Source organism: Tupaia chinensis, unplaced genomic scaffold, assembly GCF_000334495.1.
Source record: "Tupaia chinensis unplaced genomic scaffold, TupChi_1.0 Scaffold000316_1, whole genome shotgun sequence".
NCBI classification, from domain to species: domain Eukaryota; kingdom Metazoa; phylum Chordata; class Mammalia; order Scandentia; family Tupaiidae; genus Tupaia; species Tupaia belangeri.
This window is the reverse complement of record NW_006159809.1, coordinates 1,168,783-1,177,276: the sequence shown is the minus strand read 5'-3', so window position 1 is coordinate 1,177,276 and position 8,494 is coordinate 1,168,783. Positions and strand designations below refer to the sequence as shown.

The 8,494-nt window shown below is 35.2% G+C and overlaps 1 protein-coding gene across 2 annotated transcripts in view; it reads right to left on the bottom strand.

The window, feature by feature from the left end:
- Positions 1-8,494, bottom strand: part of LRRTM4 (leucine rich repeat transmembrane neuronal 4) — an 847,085-nt gene that overhangs the window by 215,600 nt on the left and 622,991 nt on the right. Inside the window, exon 3 of one of the 2 annotated variants that reach the window (XR_003549825.1) lies at positions 4,266-4,361. The exons of the other annotated variant lie outside the window; for it this stretch is intronic. The gene's annotated coding sequence lies outside the window, so the exon portion shown is untranslated. The remainder of the gene's footprint in view (positions 1-4,265; positions 4,362-8,494) is intronic. 2 annotated transcript variants of the gene reach the window in all.

Below are 8,494 nucleotides of genomic sequence, written 5' to 3'. Positions count from 1 at the left end.
TTTAAGGTTTTTTTTTTTTTAATTTTATATGTGTTTTTTAATGACAGGATCTCATTGCTATGTTATTCCTACCTTAACCTCCCAAGTCTCTGGTATTACAGGCACACACCATTATATCTGACTTTTAGGTTAGACTGGGAATTCACCCTGGGCCTCCTGTGTGGTAGGAGAGTGGAGTATGTTAGAACCTTCACAGTGTACCACTGTGCTAGGTCAAGCTGGAAGTCATCTATCTATCTATCTATCTATCTATTAATCATATATACTATATATATGTGTATATAATATTTAACATATATAATATATTATATAATATATATTTTTCTATATCTCAAAAGAATTTTAAAGAATTACATGATTTTTAAATTTGCATTGTTTTATTTTAAATTTCCAAAAGTGTAGGCTATAGTATATGTACTTCTCTATTTCAATAGTAAATGTATATTTTATTAAATATTGTACAACAAATTCAAAATTATGTTTTGTAATACCATAAAAATATTACAGATATAAATTTTATTGAATTTTGGGTAATTTTCATTAATGGATATCAGATAAATCTTCATGCAAATAGTCTGAATTTTTCTGAAATTTAAAAATAAAGATGAGTCCAAATCTCTATTAGTCAAAAAACACGTATGCCTATAGTTGTGACAGAATTGTAATATTTGTTGGAGGTAGGTGGGTAGTAATATTTTAAGCAGTAAACAATCAAACTTTTCAAATATAGAAATTTATTCTCTGTTCTAAAGTATCTGTTTCCTTGAGAATAATATGTGAAATATGGAGAAAAATATATATATATTTTTGAGAGGTTTTCGCCATAGGGCACATGCACTCGCCAGACAGACAGAGAGAGACACAGAGACAAAAAGCAAGAAATCACCCCCCAGGGGGGATGGGCACGCCACAATCCCTTCTCCTCCATTCTCCTCTCGGGATCTTGGGCACGCACGCACACGCGCCCTGCGTGAGTTCTAAGCTGCCGGGTCTGGGACGCGAACCGTGGTCGACTACGTGGGAGTCCAGCGACATAGCCATTACACTAACTGCTGGTTCCCCTGGAGAAAATATTTTGAAGATAAATTCCAAGTCTATCATACAAAGTATTTGTATAACAGTCAAAGTCAGAGCATTGAAATCATCTCTCTGACCTTATTATCATTTTCCAAAAACAGTATTGAAATTTAACCTTTTTTCCCTGTGCCTAAATCAAACTCAATAATTTTACTGGCATCTGTACCCCCTGTCATGTATTTAAAATGATTTATTAAAAACCAAAATAAAATTATGCTTTTAAACTGTTCAGTGTAATATAATACCAGAAGAGACATAAGAGCTAAAATTAACAATCTAAGCTTCTACCATAGCAAAGTATAGAAAGAACAATTAAAGCTTAAATCTGTCAAGAGGAATAATAAAAACTATAGCAGAAGTTGATGAAATTGAAAACAGAAAAACAGTAGAGAAAAGTCAATAAAACCAAACACTAGGTCTTTGAAAATTTTTATCCACAAAACTGATAAACTTCTTAGCTAAGCAAATCCTTTCTCCTCTCCCTGCAAAAGAGAGTGTTCAAGAAAGAAGACAGGCACTCTTCTCAATACCAGAAATGAAAAAAGAGTTCTGTAGTGTTTATCCCACAGACATTAAAATAACAATAAAGAGGGACTAGCAAGTTGCACAGTGGTTAAGGTACTGGATTTCCACATAGCACACCACAGTTCTAGCCCCAGACAGCCCAGCAGCTTGAAAATCATGCCTGGTGAGGGTACTTGAGTGCTGAGAATTCCGAGAAGAGAATAGAAGAGAAGGGATTGTGGCATGTTCATCTGCCCTGGGAACCGATTTCTTATTTTCCCTCTCTCTGGCAAGAACACATGCCCTCTGACAAAAACTAAAATAAAAATAAAGAAATATTATAGACACTCTATTCCCACTAATCAAATAATTTATATGATATGAGTCAATTTTTTTAGAGGTTTTTGCTATAGGGCACATGCACTTGCTAGAAAGACAGAGAGAGAGACAGATAAAAAGCAAGAAATATCCTCCCAGGGGAATGGCCACACCACAATCCCTTCTCCCCCATTTCCCTCTCGAGATCTTGGGCATGCATGCACATACGCCTAGCATGAGTTTAAGCCACCGGGTCCGGAACTCAAACCGCAGTCGACTACATGAGAATCCAGCGACATAGACATTATGCTAACTGCTGGTCCAGAGTCAATTCCATAAAAGATACAAACTACCAAAGTTCAAACAAAGAGAATAATTTGTATAGGCCCATATGTATAAATGAGATTTAATCGATAATTAATAACTTTCCAAAAAATGAAGCACCTGGTCCAGATAGTTCTATTAGTTATCCACTACCAAACATTTAAATAGGATGATACCAATTCTCCACAATCTAGCTCAGAAAATAGAAGCAGAAAGAATATTTGCTAACTTATTCTGTGTGGCAAACATCATTCTAACACTAAAAACAAGTAAGATACTGAAAAAGAGAAAAAGAAACCTATCAGCCAGCATTTCTTAGGCATACAGAGCAAGAATACTCCAAATAAAACAAAAACAGCAAATTGAATTCAACAGTATTTAGAAAGAATTGTACTCTATGACCAAGTGAGATTTATTTAATCTATGCCAGGCTGATTCAACATTTTAAAATCAATTAATTTAACTCACCTAATCAAAAGAGTAAAATAAATTATCATACAATCGTATCCATTGACATAGGAAATGAGTGGCACTATATTTAATTTATAAACATTTACCTTGAGGCTATCTAACAAAAACTGTTTTGTCGTTTTAGGACCTAAAGTCAATGCATATGTACATATTTGACTCTTAGGGTTACCATAGCTTGCAAGTCAAAAATTATTATTTAAAACTTACTAGATTTGCTTGTAGTTGAAGTCATATTGAGTAACACTGGTCCTGCTACTTAAACTTGATGTGAAACATTTCAAATCAATACCATTACAGTTATAACTGTGAAATACATAGCACTTGAAAGCACAATTTTAAAAGTGGAAACATCTGATAAAATGTTGTCACTATTACATAAATTACTATTTCTCATTTAAAATAATGATAAGCTATCTATGCAAATTAAAGTACAAACTATCATCCCTATAGGTCTAGCAATAAAGTAGAAATAATGTACCTAATTGTGCTTATGAATATGCCCATTACATGTTTTTAGGGGATTATTGGAGCCAGTACCCACTGTCAGGTTTCAAAATCAAACTTTAAAGAGATTTTTCCATCCAGTAGCTATTCTGGTGGCAAGAGTTGGGGTCAAATAGTTGGCATGCATATGGCAAAGTGAAATCTCTGCTCAATTGCAAAGGCAAAATCTTTTGAAAAACTGAAATCTATACTGGAATAAAAGAAATAATTCTAAAACATAAATAGTAATTGTTAACCAAATTCTCTTAGTAGGTTTTACAGCCAATGGCAATAAATACTTTAAACTCAGTAGCATAAAATGGAATCAAAAACACAAAGAAAAGTGAAAGAGGGAGTAAAAATGGAGGGGCGAGGAAAGGAACAGCAAGTGAAAATAGAAGGTAGAGAAAAAAGGATGGGAAGGAGGAAGAGTTACCTCTGCCGATGTGACTGAATTCTCAGGTAACATTTTGCAGTGTCTGACACGGTTAATTAATTCCCTTGGGGTATCCTGAATAACATTCTCTGTCAGTTTTCCTTCTACCTCTCTGACAACTTTTTAAATTGCCTTTATTGGCTTCACTTTTCATCTAGATCCTAAGGTATTTCCCTAAGACACCTATTCAGTTCTTTCCATTTTTGTCCTAACACATTTCCTTGCATAAACATACTCCTTACATTTTTAACTTCTAGAACTACTAACCCATCTAATTGTTTACAAAACAGTGATTTTAATTACCTGACTCCTAAATCACTATTTTCATCGCATGTCATCTGTGTGTTTCCTAATGCACGTGCTTGACTGTTTTCTAAATATATCTACCTCCTACACCCTAATATGTCCCTACTCTCAGAAGAAATGTCTCCCGTATTTTTTTTTTAATTCTCTTAAGCACTACCATCTACCTGTTAACTAAATCAATAACAGGGAACATATTCCAGACACTTCCCTCTATTACCTTCAAATTCAATTAGTCGGAAAGTGCTTCAGATTTTATCTCCTGCATATGTCTCTGATCTACTTCTCTCAGTAGCATAGTCACTATCAATCCAGCTTCTAATAATGCTGTTTTTATAGTTCTACTCACCAATTAATCCTGCATAACTCAATTGGTTTGATCTTTCTAAGTTGCGATTTCCATCATGTCATTTCCAACATAAGGTCTTTCAGTGGCCCTCAATGCCTATAGAACAAATTTTAACCTCCTTAGTGTTGCTGGAGGGTGGGCATGGGCCATTTTTAATCTGTTTGCATGTACCTTATTTTAGTCTTCTTAAGTAACCTCCCCCTTAATTGTTGTATGTTCCACCACACAAAATAATTCGTAATTCATCAAATCGATCACATTTATAGGAACCGTTGCTTTGGTCTATGATGAATCCTTTTCATGGAATATCCCTTTTTCTTAGCTGCAAATGTAATTCTGTCAAATTCTTATTAATTCTTTAAGGTTCACATTTCATTTCATTTCCTTTGAGAACCAGTTCTTACCATTGGGGTTTTTTGTTTGGTTGGTTTTGGCTTTTGTTTTGTTTTTGTTTTCAATAACACCTTGTAAATACTGATGTTGGAACACTCATTACCTTCTCCCCCCGGCTAACGAGCTCTATGTGAACAGACACCATGTCTTACTTGTATGTCTGTTCCCAGCAACAGCTCAGAACCTGATGCTTTATAACTGTTCAACAAATAGAAAGATAAATATATGTTGACTGAGGGATCTCCTGTCATTGTTCATCTCTGTATTTGATGAAAAAGACAAAAATTGATGATTAAAAGATTAAAGATGTAAGTAAGCTAAATGAAGAGACTCATACTTTAATTATAACACTCAGATCTATCTGTCATTAACATTTTGGAATATATTCAGGCATTCATTTCTGCAAAGCCTACACAAGAAAAAAAGTAGCTTAGAAGGCATATGTGAAAACTTTAATTCACTAATGATAATCAAATAGTATAATTAAAACAACCACTTGGAACTCCTTTTCAAGAAAACACAATTCTTGCAATGAAGCTAAAATTCATGATACATAAGATTGCTAAAGTGTAAATATAAAAATATAAGTATATGAAAACAAAGTAATTGATCTTTTGCTTTTTTGCCTTCTGTTCCCTCTCTACTTTCCCTTCTGTCTATCTCTCTGTCTGTCTGTCTGTCTGTCTATCTATCTAGCCCTATAGCAAAAACCTCTCCAAACAACATTAACATTTTGGAATATATTCAGGCATTCATTTCTGCAAAGCCTACACAAGAAAAAAAGTAGCTTAGAAGGCATATGTGAAAACTTTAATTCACTAATGATAATCAAATAGTATAATTAAAACAACCACTTGGAACTCCTTTTCAAGAAAACACAATTCTTGCAATGAAGCTAAAATTCATGATACATAAGATTGCTAAAGTGTAAATATAAAAATATAAGTATATGAAAACAAAGTAATTGATCTTTTGCTTTTTTGCCTTCTGTTCCCTCTCTACTTTCCCTTCTGTCTATCTCTCTGTCTGTCTGTCTGTCTGTCTATCTATCTATCTATCTAATCTATCTACCTACCTACCTACCTATCTATCCATCCAACTACTATCTATTTATATTCTGTTACTTGATCTATATTTTGAGATGACAGATGACAAATAGAAAGATATCCAGAAATAATTACTCATCTACAACCAGGCTTCATCTTCCTCAAGCTTTCCTTTAATCCTTAATTCATTTTGGTTTCAACACTTACTTTCAAATGGCAAGAGGAGGAGATGAATAAAAATGTCTGGTGAAAGAAAAAGAGAACTAGGTAAGGAAAAAAGGATAAAGTGTGTCCACATGATGCCTGGTAAATCTGTACTACCTGGTAAAGATCCTTACCCTGTGAATTTACTCTCCTCCATCCAGACTCCTGTCCAGTCTTTGGGAGTTCAAAGCCTTCTGCTCAGCAAAGCATTTAAAGTGTGTTCCCCTTGACATCGATTTGTGGCTTCTTTCTAAAGATTTCACAATCCCTGAGCTTTGTTGTTAACATAGTAAATGAAAACCTAGCTCCTTCTGTCAGTGCCCAGGGAGCTGTCAAATACCTTGTAGCCATTTAGCCTCTGCTAATTGCAAAATAAAGAGACCGTTGCCCTTATTGCCCTCCCAAAGGGCTTTCCCCGTATGCATATAGTATATCCAAGGTTTCATTACTGTCCATTTCAATTTTTAAAATTGAAACAATCTAATATTTTAGAACTCAGAAACATGTTTCAAGAATAACTTTTGCTTCTCTTTGGAGACATCCTTTTGCATGTGAGCAATCTACTTTTCAACTAATTTGTCTTTTGCAAGAAAGGATAGGGTTGCCTTAGAAGTAGGAGCATAGACCTTGCCTCGTATTCAGTAATTCAGCAAATTAAAACTTATTCTATCCTGAAAGAGGTCTGATACCATTTTATATATATATATTTCATTGTTCAATTTTGCCTTTCCTATTTCTAGCTGGTACCAGGCCGGAGATTCAAAATTCTGAAGAACTATTTCCTAAGAATTTCCCTCCAGAAGCAGATTACCCAAAATTTCTCTAAGAAACAAAACTTTAGAAAAGTTTTGAGTGTAGTAGCACAAGCAATTAAGAAATATTAGGCCCTTTACATAGATATCCAGGTAGTTAAAAATTGATTCCATGCTGAATCAAGTTTTGCATTTCCTATGACTTTGTAACAGTAACAAAATTCCCTGACAAAATAATAAAAATAATATCAGTAATGATGATGGTGATGATGATGATGATATTGCTAAGGAAATTTGAGTACTTGTTGCTTTCTCAAAACTTGGACTATTTATCACTTGATTTAGCTCTGTTATCTGTGTTAAACTTACAATAACCACAAGAGTTGAATTTATCATCTCTACTTTCTTAGGGAAAAGAAATGATTAGAAACAACAAAGTGATCGTTGGAGAGAGTTCATACTTGACTCAGTTTAAATCTGATCCTCATGGCTTTTGTCTTCTTTAGAATACCTCTATGCTGGGGACAGGCAGGTGGCATGATGGTTAAGGCATTGGACTCCCACATGCCTGACTGCAGTTCGAGACCTGGTGGCTTGCTTTCTCACTTTCTGTCTTTCTCTTTTACTCTCTCTCTCTAGGTCAAAGTAAAATATAATAATAAATAAAATTAAATTAAATAATTCTTTAAAAAAAAAGAATATCTCTATTCTGCTGGGACATCTTACAATTTTCTTGTAACTTCAAATGAGAAACAAGTTTAGAGATCAGATAGTTCCACTCACTCACTTTATGGGAAGAAAATAAAAAAATATAAAGTTAATTTACGTGTGTATGTACTCAACAGGTAAGTTTGAAAACAGCCCTCAGAATTTAATTTCCAGACACACAATATAGTCTCTTCCATGACATAAAAAATGGCTCCAGGGCCAACTCATGGGCTGGTGGTTGTGTGAACTGGATCCTACATGGCTGAGCACATGATTCAAGTCCTAAATAATATGCTTGGTAAGTGTGCACATCCAAAATCCTGAATAAAAGGAGAAATAAAGGAGGGAGGTGGCATGACCATACAACATGCGTTGGGAGGTGTTTCTCTCTCTCTCTTCTCTAAGAAGTACATGCTCCTGTGTCATATTAGGACTCACACTCTGAAAATTGTAAATAAATGTACAGGGAAAAAGGGACAGGACATTTAAGGTATTTGGGAACTTGATGTGTACATTCAACTAAACACATCATGGTGCCTATTTTAGTCATAGATAAAAATGATGTACTTCATTTTTTTATTCTAAGTTTTTTTTTATTTGCTGGAAGGTACGCACATGCTCATTGCAAACACAAGAAAGCATGCTCCATGGAGAACAGTCACATGGCAATCCCTTCTCCAACTCTTCTACCTTTCTGGATTTTTTTTTTTTTTTTTGGAGAGGTTTTCGCTATAGGGTGCATGCGCTCGCCAGACAGACAGAGAGAGACATAGAGACAGAAAGCGAGAAATCACCCCCCAGAGGGAATGGTCATGCTGCAATCCCTTCTCCTCCATTCTCCTCTCAAGATCTTGGACACGCACACACACGCACCCGGCGTGAGTTTTAAGCCACTGGGTCCGGGATGTGAACTGCGGTTGACTACTTGGGAGTACAGCGACATAGCCTTTACACTAACTGCTGGTTCCCGTACCTTTCTGGATTTTGAGTATGCACACCCATGCATCCAGCCTGCTTCTCAAGCTGCCAGATCTTGGACTTGTACCACTCAGCTGGCCATATGGAATCTGGCTACTTTAACCATCACCTGATGGCTGGCCTCACCTTGTTCAATTCTTAAATGGTC